The following is a 25,688-nucleotide window of genomic DNA, read 5'->3' as shown; positions in this document are numbered from 1 at the left end:
GACTCTGAGAGGTGGAAGGGGCTGTGGAAAGTGTAGAACTCACCTCCATCCGAGTGCACGGATGCTGGCTCGGGCCCTGCTTTCCGGCATCCACGGACAGGGAGCTTTCTTCCTGTCTCGCTCCCATCCTATTGTCTGGGCAGCTCAGCATGTGAGAACAGGTTTTCAGATATTGAGTAGGATTCTGCCTGTATTAGCAAGGGTTCTCCAGAGAAACAGGACCAATAGGGTGTGTATGTGTATATATATCTCTATTTTCATATATATTTATGTGTTTCCATTTATATATATACATTTCCATATGTATAGATATATTTCCATATACGCATGGAAAGAGGTTTATTAAAAGGAATTGGCTCATGCAATTAGGAAGGCTGACAAGTCCTAAGTTCTGCAGGGTTAGTGGGCAAGCTGGAGAACCAATGGTGTAGTTCCAGTGTGAAGGCTTGAGACCCAAGAAATGCCAATATTTTGGTTTGAGCCGAAGGCAGAAAAAAGCCTAGTTCAAAGGCAGTCAGGCAGGAGAAGTTCTGTCTTACTCATGGGAGGGTCAGTCTTTTTCTTTGACTCGGGCCTTCAACTGATTGGATGAGGCCCACCCACGTTAGGGAGTCTTTACTCAGTCTACTGATCAAATGTTAATCTCATCCTGAAACACCCTCAAGACACACTCAGGACAATATTTGATCAAATGTCTTGGCACCAGTCAAAGTGGCACACAAAGTTAATCATCACACTTCTTTTCTGTTGTTCCCCATTAGCCTGGTCCTCCTTATCTGACCTTGTAGGGGAGGGGTCAGCCCCTCAGTGGGGGCTCAAAGTGTTTGGCCCAGTCTACTGTTCCTGGGAAGGGGCCCGAGTACGCCGCCAAGAAGATGCCTCTGATTCCCTTTAGGTTGCCCCTGCACAGTAGAGCTGCCAGCTCCCCACGTCTTAACTGGGCCAGAGGGAACGTCAGCCCAGCCCGGGCCCTGCCCTCCCTCTCTCCAGCATGTCCAGCTGTGGTGCCTGGCTGGAAATCTCAGCGCTGCTCTGGGGAGGGTGGGTGATGCTGGCTGGCCTGTGCTTGGTTCTATCTTAGAGAAAATGACATGGCCCCTCCCTGCCATGTCCTTCCCTGCTTCTGGCTGAATCACAGGGAGTGGTGGCTGGAACCAATAAGAATCACATCCTAGGGAGCCAGCCTGGTGGTGCAGCGGTTAATTTCGCACGTTCCGCCTCTCGGCGGCCTGGGGTTCGCTGCTTCAGATCCCGGGTGCGGACATGGCACAGCTTGGCAAAAGCCATGGTATGGTAGGCGTCCCACATATAAAGTAGAGGAAGATGGGCATGGATGTTAGCTCAGGGCCAATCTTCCTCAGCAAAAAGAGGAGGATTTGCAGTAGTTAGCTCAGGGCTAATCTTCCTCAAAAAAAAAAAAAAAAAGAGAGAGAGAGAGAATCACATTTTTGGAGATTTTTGGAGAAAGGAAATAAGGAAGCTCATTTCCATCTCTGTTCCCCGCCCCTACCAGTGGCCTCAGAGAAGGAGGCAAAGGGGGCTACCTAAATGCCAAAGGCCCTGCATGCATCCTGTCCTTGAAGCTGCCTGAAAACGCAGCACAGACAAATCCCACCTCAGTTTGAACCACGAGGAGACTGATCCACAAAGAGTTTATGTCCCCAGCTCAGAGTCATGTAGCTGCCAACTGCAGGAGGCAGGATTTGAATCCAGCTTTAGTGTACTTCGAAACCTCTTCTTGCTGCTGCACCTGGGGATGTCATGTGCCTGTGCAGGTTCTGTATTGCTTCAGGGTTGGGGGCAACGCTCAGGTTTCCCAGAATTCCAAACACGGTGATTTAGTCCCACCCAGGTGGCCAGACAGCTCAGCTATCAGCCAGCAAAGGGAGGCACTGCAGGTCTGACACTGCTGAGCTGTGTCATCTGGAGGAGGCTGGAGGAGATGGCTGCCAAGGGCCACCTTCTCCAGCTCCAAGATCCGGGGGATGAAAGCCTTTCACTGACATGAGGAAGCCCAGACCAGGCAGTCTAAGGCTGCTTCATTTTGGTGGCACTGAGGAAAGGGCAAGGTGGAGGAACAAGTGGCCAGCTGCCCCAGAGTGCCTCCCGGTCGGTCCACAGTCTCTTCCCCCGTTCTGCGAGAGCAGGGCTGCACTAGGGAGGAGGTGTGCATGGGTGCCTTTGCAAAGGGCACAGCAGACGTGGAGCCTGGCTTCCTGTTTGTCTGGGACTCTGCCAGCCCGTGTTCTGCAGTGACTCGGAAGAGGAAAGCAAACAAAGGGATTTTCAGATGGTCTCCGCGCGCTTTCTCCTTTGTTTTCCCGTGGAGAGAAAGGCAACCACGACAGGCCCTCTAAATCTTGGCCTGGAGGAGCCTGGCACTAGAAGTTGGAGGGGGGCAGCTTATGTGGGATGAGAAGCCTGAAGCTGTGTTAAGCTGAGCCGGGGAGCAGCTGATCTGCGCCCTGCTCAGGAGAGAAGAGAACGTGAGCTGACCTTTCTGGATCTTTGCTTCTCTTACAGTGGACTCTTTGAAGGAACCATCATTAATTTGAAGAATCTTGGGGCTGGAGGGGCCTTAAGTTAATCACCCAGATACTCCTTAAACATCTGCGGAGACAGGGACCTCTCTCTTCTTCCAGGGCAGCCCTTTTCATCTTTGCTCAGCTCCCGCCCCAGAACCCTGTCTCCTAGTATCCTCCCTTCATCATTCTGGGGTCTCTTGAGCCCTGGACCTTCTCTCCTCCTTGTTTTGTAGCACTGCAGTGCCTGTGCTGGTCCTATGACCTGCATGTGCATTTTTCTTCAAGTACCATCATGCTCCTGCGGGAATGTGGCCCATGCTCTGAAATTACTTCCTGTGAAAGTTGTTTCATCTCCTCAGCTGGACTGTAAGCTGCCTTCAGTAGGGACCAGATCGTCTCTATCTTTTATATCCCACATTCACTACTAGAGGGCTGAGCATATGGCAAGTATGTAATCACTGCCTGGTGGAAGGAAGGAAGGAAGGAAGGAAGGTGGGAGACAGGAAGGGAGGAGAGAAAGATTCACCCTCATCTTTTTTGTCTACTAGACAAAGGATCCCCGCCTTGGGTCCGTCCCCTACGAGAGTTGGTTGATCTTGTCTGGGAGGTACCCTGGTATGGGGAACAGCTCCTGGCTCTGGCCTCAATACCTGGGTTCCAATTCCAGCTTTGGTATTTCTAGCCAAGCCACCCTGGGCAAGTTACTTCTCTGAGACCCAGTTTCCTGTCTGTAAAAGGGGAATAATAATCACTCGCCTCATAGAGGGTTGCTGTGAAGATCAAATCAGATGGAGGGACCTCATGCCCTCTGTAAACGGGGTTTCCTTAGGTGTGCAGGTCTATGCTCAGGTTTACCATATGGAGAACTGTGATTCCAGCAATAACAACGCTGTTATTATTTGATTAATTTCTCCTGTGTGCTGACCGCTGAAAACTTTCTTTATATACGTTGTCTCAACACATAGCTTCTGAGGTGGGAAGTTTTCCAGAGGTTCAGAAAGCTTAAGTGACTTGGAAAACTAGGATTTGAACCCAGATCCCTGATGGCCTCCAAGCCCAAATGCTCTTTCTATGGCCTCAAGCTACTTCCCATTAAAAGCAAATTAGGACCAATGCTCGGGGTCGTGACTGATGTTGGACTCGAAGACTCTAGAAGGGACTCTAAATCTTGCGATTTTATCGCTTTCCCAACTAATAGGGCAAAGCAAATACTCGAGGCTCATGCTTTTCCTAGGTTGGTTTTTAAAATCTTTTCCTCTTCAGTGCCTCATTTGTAGTCAGATTCGGGTCTGCTAGCCAGGCGCCACTTCTTTTCCAAGGAACCAGGGATGGCTGCATAAAAGATGTGGGTTTCCAGGAGCACTCAGTGGGGAGTGTGTGTGAGGGGGGAAGCAAATCTAAAATCAGGCAGAACAAGGCAAGGAAGATGTGGCTTCAAGGCGGTAGCCAATCGATCATTCGGCAAACTTTATTGAGTATGTACGGGAGCCAGGAGCCGTGCTAAGCCCGGTGGGGTTGAAGAAACCACGCGCTCTGATCTCCAGGAGCTTACGGGGTGGTGAGTAAGACGGGATTCGAGGCAGATGGAAGCTCCTTCTGCTTCTGCATGGGCAGGGAGGGACGGGAGGCGGGTGGGAGGGAGGGTGTGTGTGTGCCGGGGGTGGAGGCTCTACCCAGGGCACACTGGGGGATGGGTGGCACCCCTGGGTCCCTCTGGAATTCTCTACCCCAGCAGCCCCCTCAGGCCCAGTTCTCAGTTTAAGTCAAATAACTTCGGTCCCTGGTTGCCTCCTGCCTGCCACGTTCCAACTCAATCATTCTTTGAAATTTGGAGCTGTAGCTAAAACGCCTTTGCCCTGTAACAGGATTTTCACAGTCTCCACAGCCACGGCTAACGTGGCTCGTCACCTGCTGTTGTAATCTGCACCGCTAAGCCCGGGGCTCCAGGCAGAAAGCTTAGCTCGCCCTGCTGATTCGAGCTCGCTCTTCCTGGCGTCAGAGCAGCTTTCAGGGAGGGCAGCTAATCCACTCCCCCACCAACTCTGCACACAGAGACATTTCAAAGGAAATACGAATGGCAGAGGGGGCCACAGCTCCTTGGGGAGGGGCTGTGAGGACCCAGTTCCCCCAGACCTGATGGGCAGCAGGAATGGTGCCCTGGGGTCTGTGCATCAAACCCTCTGTACCTTCTCCTGAGGGGGCTGGACGAGAGCTGAGGTGGCCGATTGTCCTAAGAACCTTGTTTAATGGGTTGTCCAGCCTCAACATCTGCATTGGGCAAGTTGGCTCCATGAAAGGGGTTGGTGACTTGCGAGCAAGAGTGAATGTGTGTGCATTTGCCCATCGTGCCTGATTCAACACCTCGGACCTCTTTCTAACATCATCATAATTGCTGGTAGTTTTTTGCCCTCTACCTCCACCTGAACACTTTACTCTTCTGAGGGCCAGAGCCCAGAGCATCTAGAAGGAGTGTCTGACACAGTGGGGGTTCACCAAGTGCTTGTTGAATGGAGGAGTTCCAGCACTTCAGCTCAGCTTTGTTCCAGGCACCATGTAATGTACCTAAACACGTGGGGAAAATGAGGACCCGACCCCACAGGGAAGAAGTGGAAAAGCAACTAGGAACAGCACAGAGCTGTAAACTCTGTGGAGGCAGGGGTCATTTGTGCATACAAGCATTCATTCATTCAAGAAATAGTTACTGAGCCTAGCATATGCCAGACATTCCTTCTAAATGCTGGACATATAGCAGCGAAACATAGAGATGGACATTCCTGCCCCTGTTCTAGTGGAACGTACTGGACAAACACTGGACAAAGAACAGATTTTAGCTTAACCAGAGAAATACGTTTCTGATGACTAGAACTGCCCAGCAATGGAATGTGCTGCTGTGTGAGGTAGTGAGCTCCCCGTCACTGGAAGAGTAGGAGCAGAGGCTACATAGGCATACACAGGGGATACAGAGAGGGGATGAGGCAGGTTATGGACGCCTGGCCAGGTTCCCCAGCGCTTATCTCTTTGCTGCATGCTGGGCAACTGCCAACTGCCAGCACCTGTAGTTCTTTGCCTGATAGCTTTCTCTGGCCCCAGAGTTTATTTTGCTGCCCACTCAGTAGGCTGGAAGTGCCAAGGAATTAATGCCCCTGGGAGCAGGCTTTTCTATGTCACCTGGCCAGAGAAAGACCAGGACATAGGACTGAGCAGGCAGCAAGTGGGGCGCATTGCCTGCTACCTGACAAGGCCCAGGCACCATAGGCCCAGTGGTGGGGTGATTAAACCGTATCTTCTGGTGGGGAGGGGAGAGGGATGCAGGCTGTTCAGTACGGGTGGTGGACACTGTATAATGTGCTGCCCATGTCCTCCTTCCGTGAAGGACTTGTTGACCTAGCTGCTAGCAAAGTGGTCAGCACACAGACTTCGGCAATTGGCCCCTTCAGAGACTGCTTCAGCTGCAGAAAGCTTCCTGCCCAAGTTTATCCCCCTCCTGGGGTGGCCCACATCCAATGACAGATTGACGCAGGAATAAGAAGGCCTGGCCATCTCCGTTGGATAGGGGACAGCTCTGAAGGGCCGTTCCAGGCTCCAGAACTCCTTACAGGTTTGGCCGAGGCTGCTGTTGGTCTGCATAAAAGCAGCATTCTTCCCTCTGCCCATGCTTACCTCCTATCCTGCTTTTCCGCTAGTGTGGATCTCGTGGGCACCCCTTAATAAACACCCTTCTGGCTAAACTCCACGTCAGAGGCTGCTTCCCAAGGAGCCCACTCTGTGACAGTGGGACCTCATCTCTGCCTGCTCAGTTGAGCCTCTGGAATCAATCTGCTAAACCCTGTTCCTTCCCAGATTGTCATCTCTATAGTAAGCTCTATGTACCTTAAAGAATGAGTCTTGGGCCAGGTCCAGCTCCTTCCCCACTGGTCTTCATCTTCTCTTCTCAAGGAAGGGATGTATGTGGACGGGCTGGTGGGAGAAGGGTACCCACTTCTCAAACAGCCATGCCCCTTCCCCCGACACACATATGCCACCACAACCACAACTGGGCATGTTGTTGTCCCAGGCCCTGGGTACCTGGACAAACCTAGTCAGGGAGCCCCCAACAAGATGAAACAGTCATGGGCCCCAAAGCGGCGTCTCTGGATCTGAGGCGCGTTCCGGCAGCTGGGACTGTGACGGGAGCTCGCTTTATTAGATCCCATTATAAATGGATGATTTGCCATCTCCGAAGATAAATGGGAAACTTAATGCAGAGGTATCCTGTCTGGGGAAACTGGAGAGTTATGGATGTTAGCTTTGTAGCTTTATGAAAGCACTTTCTTATGGAAACTGAAATGACCAAGATTAGATTGAATTAGTATGTACTGGTGTGAGCTTTTTCTCCCCCTATCCATCTTGATTTCTTTTTTTTTTTTTTTGTTAAAGAAAAAGATTTGCCTCCTGCGTGAGCATTTCATAAAAATGCAAATCCCAAGTTTGGGTTTGGTAATTAGCAGGGTTGCCTCCTGGTGCTAACGAGGCAGCTGCCCAGCCGGAACTATCTTTGGCTGTGGGGAAGGAGGCGCCCTCTACTGGCTTCCCTCCTGGGTGGCGTCTGCCCCTTCCTGCCTGCTCCCTCCCCACTGGGCACCAGGTGCTCCCCTCCCCTGTCCCTGTAGAGTACGGATGAATTAGTGAGACTTCTGTCCCAGTAGCTGAGCTTCTGGACGGCCCCTCTGAGATGGAGTCTCTCCATCCCACGCAGACTCCGCTTTCCACCACACTGTTCCGCAGCCTGAACTTTGCACCCAGGTCCCACCTGGGTGGCAAGACTTTCTGCCAACAAACAAATCCGTCTGATAAATGTTGAGCACTTTTGATACCGGCCACAGTGCCAGACACCAGAGAAACAAAGATGAAGATGCTGAGGCTCCATCCTTGAGGAGCTCAATCCAATCAAGGGGAGAAATGTGGACGAAGATCATTTCTAAACCAGCCTTGTCCAATATGATATTCTGTGGTGATGGACATGTTCTGTATCCATGCTGTCCAGTGTGGTAGCCACTAGCCTCCTAGGGTGCCATGGCAATATCTTAAGAAAAGTGTTCTGGAGAGGGAATTCCAGGCTTAGGTGTGAGTCAACTGTTCAGGAATCTCAGGCACATCACTTCTGCAATTTGAGCCTCAGTTTCATCTTCTGTAAAATGAGATTCTTCACACCCGCTCTGCCTCTCTAGAAGATTAGAACCAAGAAACCTAGTGTTCATCTGGCCCAACCTCCTCCTTCCGTGGAGGAGGGGCAGAGGCCTCACAGTGAGGAGGGGGCAGCATCAGGCCCTTTACTCCTACTCCCTGGCTTTTTGGCCACAGCAGGCTGCTGCTCGGGGTGCTGTGGGAATCGATTATGGAGAAAGAAAGGAAGATCTTTGGAGAGTCAAAACTGTGTCTAAGACCCTGGGCCTCCTGGAACCATGGTGGCCGGCGAAACCACGGGCAGGAACCACAGCAACCGTTCAGGACCAAGCTTTGAGGTCTGGCCCTCGTTTGAAGCTTAGAGGACTAACATGGAGGAGACCTTATTGCGACGTTACTCCTACTCTGGGCCCAGCCCACACCCTACAGGCCATGTCTGCCCCAAACATCAGCAGGATAAAGGAACTCCTAGAGTCAGGCTATGGAAGACGGGGACAAACTGGTGCATGTGGCACGAGGTAAATGGGGAGCCCAGATTTTGGGGACCATGAGAGCTTCAGAGCCTCTCAGGTACCCTATTGGAGTGGGAGGTGGACCAGTAGAGTGCCCAGGATCCCGGTGAGACAGTGAATGGGGAGTCCCAGCATGGCTTCTGGAGTTGCCTTTGCACCAAGGAACTTTGCAGAGATTGGCAGGGTGGGGGCCCAAAGTGAAAAATAGTGGAGGATGCCCTGCCATGGACTCGGCCTCCAGGGGGTTGTCTGCACAGAAATAGAATTTGAAAGAAGCATTGAGTGCTGGGTTGGGAGATGAGAGGGCCAGGAGCAGTTAGTCTCAGGTGGAGTCATTTAAAATTAAAACACAGATTAAACAGCTTCCTTTTTCTGATGAAAAGCACCATGCCCATCGCAAATCCCGAGGTGCTCTCCTCTGTGAGGTGCTGAGCTCTGTTCAACGGGGGGACACAGGCCACCTCCGTTCACCAGCCAGCACTGGACAAAGGCTTGGGGCCACTTTTCCTATAGGCCCCCAGCTGGGCCCCCAACCATGGCCCACTGGGGTCTTAGGGGCTCTACCCAAGGCCTGCCAGCCCTGGGGCTGCCTCCCTTTCAGGTTGGTCTGGTAAGGCTGTTCATGCTGGTGGGAGTGACTTCTCCTAGAGTGGAAGTATTTCTTAAGCCTCTTGCCTGCTAGCTCCTCCCTCTGGGCCTGGGCAAGGCGAGACCTTGCCTCAGATTTGGTGTGCTTCTTCCCTTAGTGCTGGCTCCTTGATCACCTGGCTGAGGCAGGAGCAGAGCTGGAGGAACCTTAGGGTTGACTTCAACCCTTCCCCTCTCCATCCACATTTGATCCAGGAGGAACCGAGGTCCCAAGGCAGGAAGTGACTTGCCCAAAGTCACACAGCTAGTCAGTAGCAAGGTTGGAATTGAAATTCAGGACGTCTAACTCATTCAGTCTCTCAATCAATAGATTTTTAATAAACACCTAGTTATATGCCAAGCACTGTGCCAGCCAAGGAGACGATGGAGAACGAGAAGATGCAGTTTATATTCAAGGAGCTGGCCTTGGAGTGGGGGAGAAGGAATATATAATTCTAGGTTTTTATAAGTGTTATGGAGGACAGAACAGGGTGACAGGAGAAAGGAAAGCAGAGTGGGGGTTACTCGCTAGACTGGGGGGCCAGAGGCATCTCATGTGAAGAAGCAGTATATAAGCTCAGATCTGCAGGATGAGGGGCAGGTAAATATGGGCAAGGAGTGTTCCAGGTGTGAGCAACAGCCTGCACAGAAGCCCTGAAGTAGGAAGGTCTGATATGCTCGAAAAACCAAGCAACGACAACCAAAGTGAGTGTGTTGGGCAGGGTGAATGCAAGAGGAAGTGGCAGGAGATGGCGGTGGGAAGGGGCACGTCAAGATCACGCAGCAGGCCTTCCTAAGTCAAGCTAAAGACTTTGGATTTTACTCCTATTTCCACCATGCAGTTGGAATGTGATATCTGCGTTTAGGTGGCTCTGTCAAAGGTCAAAGGCTGACTGTGGCATCTGGGAAGGCAGGGCCCTCACGGTGGTGAGGCACTGGTGGGACTCGAGGTGGGGGCTGCTGGTAAAGCTGGACTCAACCAAGGGTGGGGATGCCCAGGAAGGCACAAGCAAAGAGGTCCTGGAGGAGGGGCTCTGAGGCTGGCACAGGAGGCTGTCAGGGGGCAACTGAGAGGGCAGTTTGACCAGAACAGGCTAGGTGCATCTAAGCCCTGGGACCAAGGTGGGTGGTCTGGCCAGCCAGGGACTTAACAGCTCTTGATGGGAGAGGCCAGACTTGGGCCTTAGGCTGTGCCAAGCGAATCTGTGCTTAATCTGGGAGTCTATGATTCAGTTCCCTGAGGTTACTGATGCCCAGAGAGTACTGGCCAGTGACCCTAACCGTTGAAGTGTGTGTGATACTGACATACCTCCTAGCTGGGAGATGGGCTGCAGAAGGGTACATGTGGGCAAGGTGGCAGGGCCAAGTTCAAAGGTTGCTTCCATGGATGCAGCAGGGAGGGAAGGTAGGGGAGGAGAATGGGGTGGGGGCTTCCTTCCAGCTAAAAGGAACAGGGTCTGTCATTCCTTCCTTGGGGAGCTCTCTCCTTTGGCCCTGGCTGTGGAGGTCCAAGGCTGTAGGTGAGCCTGCTTCCTGCTTCCAGGTGAGTGTGATGGGTGCATTCTGGAGAGGGACCTCCCCAAGCTTTCATCCAAGGTGGCATAACAACTTGGTTAACACTATGCCCCCTCCCAGGCCCTCATAGTACCATCTCAGGTGACCAGCATTGAACGAGACAAGGCACTTAATGCAGGCCTGAGATGCGTTAGATGCGTGGTCTAGCTACTGCTATCCTCATTATTTATTGGGTCAGGTCTCCTCCATTAACACTAGTTAACTCCCTGACCCTGAATGAGCTCCTTGACCTTCTCCCATGACCTGGTGTCCTCCCATCTTTTAAGAGCAGACAATATAGTACAGAGACATTAGTTTTCTGCTTGGTGCTGGCCCAAGTGTGTGACCTCAGCCAAGTCACTTTTGCTCCCCAAATCTGTTTTCTCATCTGTCAGTGAGTGAGCTTGTTCTGAATCTAGACTTCCCAGCAGCTGTGCTGCAGCCTGCAGGTGAGCCTCAGGTAGGTAGCCAGTGGGTTGAAATGGGGAGCCCCCCACATGCCTGGGTGGGTGGGGGCGGCCCCTGGCCGGGTCTCCTACAGCTGGGAGTAGCCAGTGCCACTTGCTCCAGAGTGTGGAACAGCTGTTACTATTTCTCTCTGTGCCATGATTCAAAAAAGTTGAGAAGTTCTGGAAACCACCCCTGAAGCCTCCGCTGGGATAACATTGCTAATATTCTGTGAGGCATCTCCTAGCTTCAAAATGTTTCTCTTCTAAGAACTCTGCCCCTGCAACATCCTTCAATGACGTTTCTCTGTCATGGTCTTTTCTCATGCATTTATGCGTTGCTTTAGCCTGAAATTAATTAATTTGTACCTCTTAATATGTGGCCTGTGGGTTGTTTCCGCTAACAATGGTTACCCTTACTGCTACCCCACTCCTGCTGCCACTTATTGAGCACGCAGCTGCAGACACCGCACAAAGGACCCTGCCGTTCCCTCTCACAGCAGTGCGGGGGGACATGCATGGGGGAGATGTGCACTGTTATCTGTGCACAAATGGGAAACGTGGGACTAGAAGGTTCGCAACAATTGCTCAGATTCTAAGTAGCTGAGTCGGGCTTTGGATGTACATCTGTCTGGTCTGCTGTAGACCACGCTCTCAGCCGGCTGAGTGTACGTTTTTGTGTGCGTTCTCTCTCCTCGTTAGATTGTGGACGTCCCAGGAAAGGCACTGTGTTTTCTGCATTCTGTCTGTCCCCCGCAGGTCAATAGTGAGAGCTCAATGATTATTGCTGACATGACTGATACTTTAGTGTAGAGGGAAAGAAAGTGCCAGGACAGCCTGCCCCAGGTCACAGATCGAAGGCGCAAGGGACCTCTAGTTTTACGTGGGTGCAGGAGATGAGTGTGTGAGATCTTCAGGCGCTGTGGCAGAGCAGAGCAAGCGTCAGGTAGCCTGAGCTCTGGTGTTTAGGGTAAAAGGGTCCTCCCAGAGAAGTCTGGACCTAAACGATCCATGGAGCCTGCCCCTTCAAACCAGGCATCCAGCTATGAGACCCGATCCCAAGGCATCTCTGCAGCTTGCCGCACTTGTCCAGGTCCCTCCCTTGGGGGGAGCAGCAAGAGTCAGTGGTTAGCATCTGGGAATGGTGAGCGCTGGCAGCCCGGAGTGGGTTCAGATAGGTCAGCAGTGCTCACCCTGGTGGCCCAGGCCTTCAGTCTAGTGCTCACCACGTCATCTAATGGCGCCCTGGGACTGGGCTCCCAACCTTTCTTCTCTCCCTCCTTCCTGGGGCTCACTGTCATCCTGCGGTGTGGGTCGGTCCTTTCCTGGCCTTCTCTCTGCTTGGGCCCCCAGGCAGGTCCTGTGAAGGATTTGCGTTTGGACTCTTGGTGAGTCGTCTGTGAGTGGCCCTGGGAAGCCCCATCCCACTCGTCCTTCAGCCTCACACATACACACCATGTGGTTAAGGACTAGACCGTACTGAATCTGACTCTCAGCTCCAACCCTGGAACATGTAACCTTGGACGAGTTTGCCAACATTCATCTGAGAAATATTTACTGAGTACCTACTATGTGCCAGGTACTATTCCAGGCATGTGGTGGTAAAGGACGTGTGATGGTAGAGTGATAGAATAGGATAGATAAGTGCATGCTTGGGAAGGTGGTCAGGTAAGCCCTCTTTGAGTGGAAACCTGAATAACGATGAAGAGATAATCTGGAGGAAGAAGATTCTATTGAGACAGAGGGAGCAGCCAATGCAAAGGTCCTGGGGCACAAAGACAGCTGATGAGTTCCCCAGGTTTACAGCTTGTTGTTCTATGTAGAGTGAATTGCAGGGGTCGAGAATGGAAGTAGGGAGACTGGTTAGAAGGCTACAGCGGAGGTCCAAGCCAACAATGACGATGGCTGAGGTAAATTCCATCAGCTCTCTGAACCTCCGCTTCCTCACTTACCAAATGGAGATAACAATAGTATTTACTTTACAGGGCGGTTGTGAAGATTAAATGAGTAAATACATGGCATGCAATAAATGGTAACTATTAGCATTAGTAAAAAGAGTAATAATCGTAAGTGTGATGATGGAGGTGGGGGTTGGGGCTCACATAGCCGGAACCTCAGGGGAGGACTCAGCCTTTAATTAAGCTGAGATGCTTCCATTCAGCAGGTCCAGCAGTGCTTCCTAGCACCCCTCCTGGCTCACCCATCCAGACTTCTTAGTGCATGCGGGGAGGAACAGGTGCCTTGGGAGGGAGGGCAGTGACTTCTCTGTGTTATCAAAACAAATGGGCCCAGGAATGAAAAACCTGAGCACCCGTGCTCCACATGTTTCTGGGAAAGGCCTGGGAGAGATTCTTCCCTCGTCCAGGAGGCCTTCTGAGTTGAGATAAGAGCTCGAGAAAGGCACTTAGCTTATGAGCTGGCAGGGGAAGCAAGCCAGGATAAAGAAGGCAAGGGGGCAGACTCCTCTTATTTCTGACTTTCCACAACCCAAGGCAGGGATGTGGGGTAAATAGGGGAAGAGAGAAGGAAGGGCGAGCAGGACCATTCCCTGAGTTTACGCCATCTCTGAGATGAGAGGCTGAGAAGAAAGAGGCCGACGCTCCTACAAGGGGTTGGGTTAGATGCTCACAACTATGCAAGGGCAGCAGCTGGACCCCATGGCACATTTCTGCTCCAACAAGCAGGGTCTTCTCCCCTGCAGAAATTCTGCTCTTCCAAGCCATGGTTGGAGATAATCCTCCTGAGAGGCCGGGAGGGCTCTGCCGACCTCCAGGCAGCCCCCACTGCTCTCGCTGTCTGCGATGGTGGTACAGGGGCATTTTGTGAGTTCTTCAGTCCTCGGGTCCCACGAGGCTTTTGCCTTGCTCCAGACCATCCCTGATACACACATATATCTTAAAAAGGCAAAGAAAGAAAGAGAAAAGCTATTTAATTTCATTGCCAAACTATCCACTTTAAATACCCTTTTTATTACAGTATCTGCATAGTAATGCTAATAATAGATCTTGTTGGCAGCTCTAATGAGGCTGGAGAATATAAGGTTTCCAATAAAGTTAATTGTTGCCTTTAATATTCTCATACATTTATACATGGTAAATCTTTAAAGGAGAAAAAACACTCCATTTTACCCCTGTTAAGCAGCTGGTTCTAGACCGGATGGAGAAGGACTGTGGTAGTGACGTGGACCGGGAGCTTGACTCTCTGACAACTTGGGTTTTGATCCCCCAACTTTTTTCTAAAAGTAAGAACATGAGTTTTGAGTCAGAAAGATCTGGGTTTGAAGGCTGGCTTTGTCACTTCCTAGTTTTGTGGCTGTGGCAAACTGCTTAACCTCCCTCAGCCTCAGTTTCTTTGTTTGTAAAATGGGACTCGCGATGGATGCGTATAAAGCTCGACGTAGTGCTTAGTATGTAGTTAGCGCTCCACACAGATGTGAGCTAGTATCGTTATTTTAAACAATTAAATACAATGTTCTTTTATTCACTTACTATGTGTATCACTAATTGTGAGATTAATCAGGGTGTTGCAATCGCTGTATTTGAATTTCACAGCTAGCCAAAATTTCTTTCTGTTAACCCTTTTCTCAAGGTGACACAGTAGTGAGTGATAGACGGGCTTAGAACCCAGGATTCTGGGGCCCCTGCAACTTCCAGTAACCAGGAACTGTTAGGCAGCCCTTGATCTCCACACGTCCTCTCCCCTCCAGTCTAGAGCATTGCTGACCAGTCACCTTCTGCCTGCCTCTTCACCAGACCCGCGTCTACTGCCTGGGCCCTGGACCCACCTTGGCTAAGATTCTCGTGTGAAGGGAGGGCTATGTCCCCCAATCTTGGGACAAACGTGCATGACTCACTTCCAACCTCTCCCAGTGGTCGTATTCTTTCTTTGTTTTTACTTTCTCTTAAAGAAATTTCATGATTTTACAGTCACCAAACAAAGAAGAACGTATGTTTCACTATTTATTATATAACCGACTTCATGTATTTTTGACAGTTCCATCACATTTCTGACATTTACAATGTTTTTCTCCCAGGAGGGTGAGTAGAAGGAGATGTTTACCCCACACCCCACCCCCTGATCCAGGAAAGGGAGAGATGAACTCGAGGTGCCCCAGGTTAGGGACTGGCCTATGTGACTTGTGTTTCAACAAATGGATCACCAACAATCACCGCCACCTGCCCACCCTCCCCACCCAGCCGGGGTTCTCCTCTACACATCAACGCCTCTGCCACTGGCAAGTGGTAAGAAATACTATGTGACAGGATGGTTTCCATGGCAACCCTCATTTCCAGTTAAACAACCGGGCCCTGATGAAAGCAGTCTCGTTTGCTTCGGTTAAAGGGTTTGTTGGGAAGAGTGTGGGGCTCGCTTCTCCCTTCCTCTCTCGTTTCCCTTTCTTACTCCTCACCTTCCTGTCTCCTTTTCATGGATGAAGTGGAGGCACTCATGGGCCAGGCTCTGCTCAGGCCCTAGAGAATAAGGGGTCTAGTTCCGGGATGCACCAGAGGAGCCAGGATGGGGACTCCGGTCTGAGTGCTTAGGTTGCTCTTCTCCCCAGCTCGCAGCTGCTGTTCTCCCCCCAGCCCCGCCTGCCTCAGGGCCCCGGGGCCCCTGCTCTCCCAGAAGAAGGACCTGTTGGAAGAAGAAATGGGCGGGTGGAAGACCCTGTGTCCCAACAGGTGGTTGGGTAATTAAGTGAGCTTTATGCACACAACACTGTTTTGCCCGATGTAATTGCAGTTTCCATATAAATAATTCACGGGAAATTATTAGAGTGAGGACATCGCCCGCCTCCTCATAATTTGCTTAACCGAAATAGGCTCTTTCATCATCTGCGTTGATTTGCCTTAAGACCATGCACTCAGCATCCTTCATAGGCCTGCTCCTTCGAAAACTAGAATGCAGAATTTAATTAAGTTATGCAAATCGGGCGTCCCCTGCCTGGGGAGAGGAGGGTGTTTGCCCACATGGCTGCGAGGTGGTGCAGAGAAGGAGGAGGGGCCGCGCTGGACCACAAAGGGTGGGCAGCTATCTGGGGAGGTGCAAGGAAGCTCCCCCCAGAGAAAGAGCAGCATCCCCACGGTGAGTCTGGGAGCTGGACTCCAGGCTGGGGTAGAGCAGAGTCAGAGCTTGAACTCTGCGGTCTGCCTCCTGACTTTCTAGCTGTGCAATTTTGGGGGAAACTAGGTGAAGAACGGGAGGAAGGGTATTACCGGCAGAGGGAAGAGTATTCTTAAAGGCTCAGAGGCAGGAAAAAGACTGGTGCCTTTGAGGAACTGAAAGAAGCTAAGTGGCTGGAGTGACTAAGGGAGAACTGAGGTGAGCTTGGTGAAGAGTCAAGAGTGGGGAGGTCTTAGGGCAATAGGGGGCCACATTGAGGAGGAGATGCAGAGCCTGGGTCCTGACCAGATTCACAGATAAGGAGGAAGCCTGTCAATACCCAGGCTGAGTGTCCGAAAGAAGTTCATGCCTCATCGTAGAGGAAGAAAGGTGTATACTTGAAGCAAGAGGAACTGGGGAGAATTGTGCACCCAGGACAGAAAGGCCAGTTTGGTTCTGGCTCTGCTAGTTGGTCCTTCTGAAATTCACTGCTCTGAGCTCTCATGTCCTCACCTGTAATGAGTGCACTGTGTTTTTCCTGCTGCCCCTCCAGAGCCACTCTCCACCTTTCTCTGCCCTGCTCTGGGCCCTGGGAGGCTAGTCTGCCTGGACTGCATCAAGAGGCTCCCTTTCTGCTGGCTTTGCTGATGGAAGGTACCAGGGCAGAGATTGGCGGGCAGGAGGAGAGTGAGGTCAAGTACTTATTTCCCCTGCCCCCACCCTGCTGGGCCCTGGGTTGTCTGCATCCCTCTCTAAAAGTTCACCGCTCCAGTCTCACGTTCCTCTCCCACAACTACTGAATCCAGGTTTTGACAACTGCTCCCTCCCAGGTCCCCTCAGCCCAGGAGTGGCAATGGCTCTCTCCTATTGCTCACCTTGAGATGATTAACTATCCTTTGTCAGTTTCCTTTAACCTGCCCACATCTTTGCAGCATCCCCTTAGTGGACGTGATAGTTAATTTTATGTGTCATCTTGTCTGAGCCAGGGGTTATCCAGACATTTGGTCAAAGATTATTTTGGGGGTGTCTCTGAGGGTGTTTCTGGATGAGATTAGCTTTGAATAGTAGACTGAATAAAGCAGATTGCTCTTCCTAGTGTGGATGGGCCTCATCCAATCAGTTGAAGACCTGAATAGAACAAAAAGGTGACTCTCCCCCAAGTAGAGGGAAACTCCTTCTGCCTGATCCCCTTCAAGCTATTCCAAGCCTGGAACATTCGTTCTTTCCTGCCTTCAGAGTGCAACGGAAACATCAGCTCTTCATGGATCTGGAGCCTGTCGGTTTTCAGTTTGACACCATCAGCTCTCCTGGTTCTCTGGCTTTGCGAGGGCAGATCGTGTAGCTCTGCCTGTGCCCTGCCCATCTCGCGGGGCCGTTCTGAGGCTCAGATGAGCCGGGATCTGTGAAAGTGCCTTGTGAGATGCTACGTGTTATGCAATTGTGAGACAGGACGAATGTTGCATTTTTGTTCTCCTGAGGGCTTCTGTCTTCTGCTTGTTTGCTGAGGGAGGGGTTGGGGACGTGACACTCAGGTGTGTGGGTTTAGGTCCCAGCACATAGTCACTAAAGACGTCTGGGAACTGTCCTCCAATAAGCTGTTAGTGAGGGGTGAGCTGGAGCTGCGGCCCCCATCCCAGCGCCCTTTGCACTTGAGAGCATTTGTAGAGCTGGAGGCAGACAAGTCGGGAGCACAGGACTGGAGGCCAGTGGGTCTGGGCCCATATCCCAGCTCCTCTTTTTTCTAGCCATGTGAGCTTTGGGAGTTCTCTCACCTCCTTACCTTCAGGTTCTCATCTGTAAAACAAGGATGCTAACAGGTTATCATATAGTTATTATCTGTGTGTGCTCCACGGTGTTATCCCTAAGATTGGGAAGTGCTAGTTATTACCACTCTGTCAGTAACCAGCTGTGTGACCTTGGGCAACTCCCTTCACTTTTCTGGGCCTCAGTGCTCTTTTCTCCAAAATATATCTGGAGCGAGTGAATGCATTGGTTTTCCATTGCTGCATATAAATTTCCCCAACTTTGGCTCCTTGAAACAACACATGTTTATTATCTTAAAGCTCCTGTGGGTCAGAAATTGAACTGGGTCTTCCGCTTGAGGCTCACAAGGCTACAATGAAAGTGTTGGCTGGGCTGTGTTCTTACCTGAAGCTCAGGGTGCTCATCCAGGGTCATTCAGGTTGACGGCAGAATTCAGTTCCTTGCGGCAGTAAGCCTGAGGCTGTCGGCCCGTAAGGCTGCTCCCCTCCAGAGACAATTCACAACACGCCTGCATGCTCCTTCATGGCCAGCTGGAGAGTGCCCCTCTCAAGAAGGGCCTAGTTCTTCTTTTAAGGGTTTCGCCAGATTAAGTCGGGCCCACCCAAGATCATCTCTTTTGATTAATTCAAAATCAGCTGACTTGGGACCTTAATTACATCTGAAAAAAAATAATCCGTTCACCTTTGCCATGTAAAGTAATATGATCAATGGAGTGATATCCCATCACCTTTGCCATATTATATGGGTTGAAGCAAGTCATGGGTTCTGCCCACACTCAAAGGGAGAGGATATACAGGACATAACACCAGGGGCAGAGATCATGGGGCCTGTCCTAGAATTCTGTTGATCACAGTGAATTACTGTATGATGTTTTTAATGTCTATCTCCTTGTAGACTGGAAGCTCCAGGAGGCCAGGGACTGAATGCTTATCTTGGTTGCTGCTTTGCTCCTGGATCCAACACATAGTCCAATCATGTGCCTCATGACTACATTTCCGTCAATGACGAACTGCGTATGTGGTGATGCTCCCATAAGATTAGTACCATATAGCCTAGGTGTGTAGAAGGCTATGCCACCCAAGTTTGTGTAAGTACACTCTATGATGTTCATGCAATGACGGACTTGCTTAATGATGCATTTCTCAGAAGGCAGCCCGGTTGTTAAGTGACACATGGCTGTAGATGTTTATGATGGTTAATTTCATGTGTCAACTTGACTGGGCCACGCAGTGCCCAGACATGTGGTCAAACTTGATTCTGGGTTTGCCTGCGAGGGTGTTTCTGGAGGAGATTAACATCTGAATCGTAGACTGGGTAAGGCATGTTGCCCTCTCTAAATGAGTGGGCCTCATCCAGTCAGTGGAAGAGCTGAATAGAACAAAAAGACTGAATAAGAGGGACCTTCTCCTACCTGACTCTTCAGCTGGGACATTGGTCTTCTCCTGTTTTCAGGCTGGAACTTGCACCCTTCACTTTCTTGGGTCTTCAGCTTGCTGACTGCAGATCTTGGGGCTTCTCAGCCTCCGTAATCATGTGAGCCAATTCCTTAAAATCAATTAATCAATCTCTCTCTCTCCCTTTTTTTTTCATTGTTAATAAAGGCATTTATTTTGCATTTTATACGGAATAACCTGAAGCCTGCATCATGACAGTTACCCAGGGGTTACAGACAGCGTGTCCATCTCAACAGCGTGGTCCTGAGCATTAGGGATCCACACAAACACGGGAAGGAGTTGTGAGGGAGGAAGGGGCACAGAAGGAGTGTATTTATATTATATTATATATGATATACATATATGTATGTATATACACTATTGGTTCTTTTTCTCTGGAGAACCCTTACACAGTATTCAGTAAGTATTTGCTGCCTATTGCCTGTGACTTGATCATCTGTCAGGTCCCCGCCAGCACTCACACTCATCCATTGAAGAACCAGGCAGTGGAGGGTAGTAGTAGAAGGTCCAGGGAGCACTAGCTGCCCTGGGGCTGGCTTGAGCCCAGATGTCCTTTCACCTTTACTCTCTCCCTCCATCATCTCCAGGCCTTGACTGGGGAGTTAGAACCAGAGAAAAGGAAGAAACAAAGCAATAATCTTCCCTATTACTCCTGCACTTCTTTCTGGATCGTTTTATTTTTAAGCTTTGTTGAAATATAATTGACATACAATAAACTGAACATGCTTAAAGTGTACAATTTGATGAGTTTTGACATATGTATGTTCAAGATAATGAATATATCCATCATCCCCCAAAGTTTCTTTGTGCCCCTTTATAATCTCTCACTCCTGCACCCCCCGCCCCCAATCCCCAGGCAACCAGCAGTCTGCTGTCACTATAGATTCATTTGCATTTCCTGGAATTATATAAATGGAAGTGTACTGTATGCATTCTTTTTTTCGGCTTCCTTCTTTCACTCAGCATAATTATTTTTGAGATGCATCTGTGTTGTAGTATATATCAATAGTCCACTCCTTTTCCTTTCTGATGGTATTTCATTAAATGAATACACCACAGTTTGTTTATCTCTTCACCAGTTGATGGACATTTGGGATGCTTCCAATTTTTGGCTATTGCAAATAACACTGTGTAAAAAAGTCTTGGTACACACATACGCGTTCCTTTCTTTTGGACATATACCTAAAATAGGAATGACTCCACCATATAATAGGTGTATGTTTACATTTTTGAGAAACTGCCATGCTGTTTTCCAAGTTAGTTGTGCCATTTTTTGTTCCCCTGGAGGTGTAGGGGAATTCCAGTTGCCTCATTTCCTTGACAACACTTGGTATGGTCAGGCTTCTTAACTTTAGCCATTCCAATAGATGGAGGGTGGTATCTCACTGTGGTTTTAATTTGCATTTCCCTAACATCTAATGACATTGAGGAGCTTTACATATGCTTCTTTGCTGTCTGTATATCTCTTTGGTGAAGTCAAATCTTTTGCCCATTTTTAAATAGGGTTGTTTATGTTCTTATTATTGAATTTTGAGAGTTATTTATGGCATAGATACAATTCCTTCATTAAATAGATGATATGCAAATATTTCCTCTCAGTCTGTGGCTTGTCTTTTCATTCTCTTAACAGTGTCTTTGAAAAGCAGTTTTTAATTTTAATGAGGTCCAATTCACTAATTTGTTCTTTTATGTGGTTGTATCTATGAAATCTTTGCTGAACCCAAGCTTCTAAAGCTTTTCTCCTATGTTTTCTTCTAGAAGTTTTAAAATTTTAGATTTTACATTTAGATCTGTGTTCCCTTTTAAGTTAGTTTTTGTACATGGTGCAAGGAAATGATCAAAGTTTCTATTTTCGCATGTGGATATCCAATTGTTCTAAGTAGTGTTAGTTGAAAATATCCTCTCTCTACTGAATTGCCTTTACACATTTGTCAAAAATCATTTATCTATATATGTTTGGGTCTATTTCTCCGCTGTATTTGTTACATTGATTTTTTTTTTCCTATGGCAATATCACACTATGTTGATTACTGCAACTTTGTAGTAGCTCTTGAAATCAGGTAATGCTAATTGTCCAACTTTGCGCTTCTTACTCAAAGTTGTTTTGGCTGTTCCAGGTCTTTTGCATTTCCATACACATTTTACAATTAGTTTGCCAGTTTCCACTAAAAATCATGCTGGCATGTTGATTGGAATTGCACTGAATCTATAGATGAATTTGTGGAGGATTGACATTTAATAATATTGAATCTTCCAACCCATGAACACAGTATATATCTCCATTAATTTTGGTATTTAAACATTTTTATCAGTGATGTTTTATGGTTTGTGGTGTGCCTGTCTTTCACATCTTTTGCAGATTTATCCCTAAGTATTTCATATTTTTTTAAACTATTGTAAATGATATCATACTTTATTAATTTCTATTTTTGATCATTGGTTGTTAGTATATAATAGGAATTGATTTTTGCATATTGATCCTGTATCTTTGAACCTTGATAAACTCACTTATTAGTTCTAAGAGCTGTTAATAGATTCTATTGCATTTTTTTCATAGATGATCATGTCTTTCTTTTTCTTTTCCAATCTTGATTCCTTTTGTTTCTTTTTCTTTTCTTATTGCACTGGCTAGAACCTCCAGCACAATGTTGAACAGAAGTGGACATTCTTGTGTTGCTCTTGGTCTTGGTGTGTTTGAGCAGTGAGCATTAATCTTTTTTATAGAAACCTTTTATCGGATTGAGGAAGTTCCCTTCTTTTCCCACTTTACTATGAATTTTTGACATGTGTGATGTTACATTTTGTCAAATGCTTTGTCTGCATGTATTGAGAAAATCATATGGCTTTTCTTCCTTTTATTTACTCCTATGGTGAATTACATTGATAGATTGTTAAACCAGCTTTGCATTCCTGGGTTAAATCCCACTTAGTTGTGATTATTACCTTTTTTACATGTTGTTGAATTCAACTTACTAACATTTTGTTTAAAATTTTTCCATCTATGATATTGTTCCATAGCTTTCTTTTCTTGTCACATCTTTGTATGATTTTGATATCCAGGTCATACTGACCTCAGAATGAGTTGGAAAGTATTGTTCTTTCTTCAGTTGTCTAGAAGACCTGTGTAGAATTGGTATTGTTTTGCTGTAAATATTTGGTAGAATTCACCAATGAACCTATCTGGGCCTGAAGTTTTATTTGTCGGGAGATTTTAATTTCAAATTCAATTTCTTTGCTAGATATAAATCTATGCAGGTTATCTATTTCTCCTTTAGTGAGAGTTACTAATTTGTATTTTCAGTGTATTGATTTTATCTAAGTTGGATTTATTGGCATACAGACATTTATAATATTTATTTATTTATTTATTATTTATTTATTTTTTTAAGGAAGATTAGCCCTGAGCTAACTGCTGCCAATCCTCCCTTTTTTGCTGAAGAAGACTGGCCCTGAGCCAACGTCTGTGCCCATCTTCCTCTACTTTGTATGTGGGACACCTACCACAGCATGGCTTGCCAAGTGGTGCCACATCCACACCCGGGATCCGAATCAGCAAACCCCAGGCTGCCGAAGCGGAACGTGCGCACTTAACTTCTGCCCCACTGGGCCAACCCCCAGTTGTTTGTAATATGCCTTTATTATTCATTGATATATGTGGAATCTGTATGGTTGCCATGTCTCTCGTTATTTATATTGGTAATTTGTGTCTTCTCTCTGTTTTTGCTGATCAGCCTGGCTAAAAGTTTGTCAATCTTATCGATATTCTCAAAGAACTAACTTTTGATTTCATTGATTTTTCTCTATTGTTTTCTATTTCATTGATTTCTGTTCTAATCTTTATTAGTATCAGAACACTTTACTTTGCGCTTAATTTGCTCTTTGTTTTCAAGCTTCTTAAGGCAGAAGCTTAGGTCTTTGATTTGATGCTTTAGTCTTTTCTTCTTTTCTAATATGGGCATCTAGTGCTCTGAGTCCTCCTCCCCGTCATTCTACCAGCCCAGTACTGCTTTAGCGGCTTCCCACAATTTTGATTAGGTTGTGCTTCATTATTACTCAGTTCAAAATACTTCCTAATTTTCTTTTTGATTTCTTCTGTGATCCAGGGGTTATTTAAAAGTGTGTTATTTTGTTTCCAAATATTTGTGAGTTTTCCAGGGATGTCGCTGTTATTAATCTCTAATGTAATCCAATTCAATTGAGAAAATATATGTCATGTGACTTGAGCTCTGTACATTTAGTGAGACTTGTTTGTGATACAGAATATGTTCCATCTTGTGAAACGTTCTTTGTGCACTTGAACAAATTTGCATTCTGCTATTGTTGGCTGGAGTGTTCTATAGTGTCAATTAGGTCAATTTGTTTGATAGCGCTGTTGAAGTCTTCTATCTCTGTAATGATTTTCTGTCTACTTGTTCTATCAATTACTGAGAAAGGAGTATTTTTGGTCTCTAACTATAATTGTGGATTTGCTCATTTTTCCTTGTAGTTCTGTCAGTTTTTGCTTTATGTCATTAGAAGCTCTGTTATTAGGTACAAAAATATTTAGGATGGTTATGTCCTCTTGATGAGTTGACTCCCTTTTCATTATGAAATAACCTTTTAAAAAAATACCTAGTAATATTCTTTGAACTGAAATCTGCTTTGCATGACATCAATATAGCCACTCAAACTTTCTTTTTTATAGCTTTATTGAGATATAAGTTAAACAGCATAAATTCACCCAAGTGTATAATTCCACAATTTTTAGCATATTTACAGAGTTATGCAACCACCACCACAATCTAATTTTTAGGACATTTTCACTACCCCCAAAAGAAGCTTCAAATTCATTAGCAATTACTCTCATTCACTCTCTTCCTTTAGCTTTAGGCAACCATTTTCAACTTTTATATATTTGCCTGTTCTAGACATTTCGTATAAATGGAATCAAAGAATGTATGGTCTTTGTATTTCGGGTTTTAAAAATTTCTTTTAATTAAAATTTTTATTTTGAAACAATTGTAGATTCACATGCAGTTATAAGAAATAGTACAGAGAAAGCACATCCCCCAATGGTAACATTTTGCAAAATGGTAGTACAGTATCACAATCGAGATATGCACATTGATCCAATCAAGATACAGAACATTTCTATCACCACAAGGATCCTTCCTGTTGCCCTTTTATAGCCGTCCCCATCTCCCAGCCATCCCCTCCTTAACTTTTGGCAACCACTTGTCCATTCTCCATTTCTATAATTTTGTCATTTCAAGAATGTTATATGAATGGAATCATGCAGTATGTAAACTTTTGGGATTGGGTTTTTTCACTCACCATAATTCTTTGCAGATGGCTGTAGGTTGTTGCATGTAGGAATAAATTTGTTCCTTTTTATGGCTAAGTAATATTCCATGGTGTGGATGCACTACACTTGTTTAACCATTCATCCATTGAAACACATCTTGGTTGTTTCCACTTTTTGACTATTATGAATAAAATTGCTATAAACATTCATGTGCAGGTTTTTATGTGAACATAAGTCTTCATTTCTCTGGGATAAATGCCCAGGAGTGCAATTACTGGGTTATATGGTAGTTCCAAGTTTAGTTTTTCAAGAAACCACCAAAAAGTTTTCTAGAGTGTCTATATGGTTTGCCATTATCACTAGCAATGTACAGTGATACAGTTTCTCCACATCCTCACCAGCATTTGATGTTGCCATTATTTTTCTTTATTTTAGCCAGTTTGACGTATGTGTAGTGATATTTCACTGTAGTTTTAATTTGCATTTCCTTAAAGGCTAAGGATGTTGGATATCTTTTTATGTGCTTATTTTCCGCCTATATATCCTCATTGGTAAAATGTCTCTGCATGTCTTTTGCTCATTTTCTAATTGCATTGTTTCTTAACTGTGTTGTCAGCTGAGGGTTCTTTATATATTGTAGATATAGTTCTTTGTTAGACATGTGGTTTGCAAACATTTTTTCTCACTCTGTAGCTTATCTTTTCAACCTTTCACAAGGTCTTTTACAGAGCAAAAGTTTTTAATTTTAATGAAGTTTAACCTATCAAATTTTGCTTTTGCAATCTTGCTTTGGCATCAAGTCTAAAAACTCTTTGCCTAGCCCTCGGTTTTCTCCTATTTTTTTCTAAATGTTTTATAGTCTTACATTTAAGTTTGTGATCCATTTTGAGTTACTTTTTGTATAAGCTATGAGAGATTTAGGTTGAGGCTCTTTTGGTTTTTTTTTTGTTTTTTTTTTTTGCCTATAGGTGTCCAATTGCTCCAGTACCAGACGTTGAAAAGGCTATTTTTCCACCATTGAATTGCTTTTGCAACTTTGTCATAAATCACTTTGGCATATTTATGTGGGTCTATTTCTGGATTCTCTATTCTATTCCATTCATCTTTGTGTCTATTCCTTTGCCAGTATCACACAGTCTTGATTACTGTAGCTATCTAAGTCTTAAAATCAAGTAGACTGATTCCTCCCACTTTATTTGTCTTTTTCAAAGTTGTTTTAGTTATTTTAATTCCTTTGTCTTTCTAAATAAATTTTAGAA

At 46.9% G+C, this 25,688-nt stretch overlaps 1 long non-coding RNA gene across 1 annotated transcript; it reads left to right on the top strand.

Moving 5' to 3' along the window:
• Positions 1 to 3,697: 3,697 nt before the first annotated feature.
• On the top strand, positions 3,698 to 24,638 carry LOC139083857 (uncharacterized). The gene is made up of 3 exons (XR_011540872.1): positions 3,698 to 4,083; positions 18,586 to 18,778; positions 22,535 to 24,638. It is a non-coding gene; the product is annotated as an uncharacterized lncRNA (long non-coding RNA).
• The last annotated feature ends 1,050 nt before the right edge of the window (positions 24,639 to 25,688 follow it).

The sequence above is a fragment of the Equus przewalskii genome, chromosome 6, assembly GCF_037783145.1.
Source record: "Equus przewalskii isolate Varuska chromosome 6, EquPr2, whole genome shotgun sequence".
NCBI lineage: Eukaryota > Metazoa > Chordata > Mammalia > Perissodactyla > Equidae > Equus > Equus przewalskii.
The sequence above is the reverse complement of the archived record's forward strand: the minus strand, read 5'-3'. Positions and strand labels throughout refer to the sequence as shown.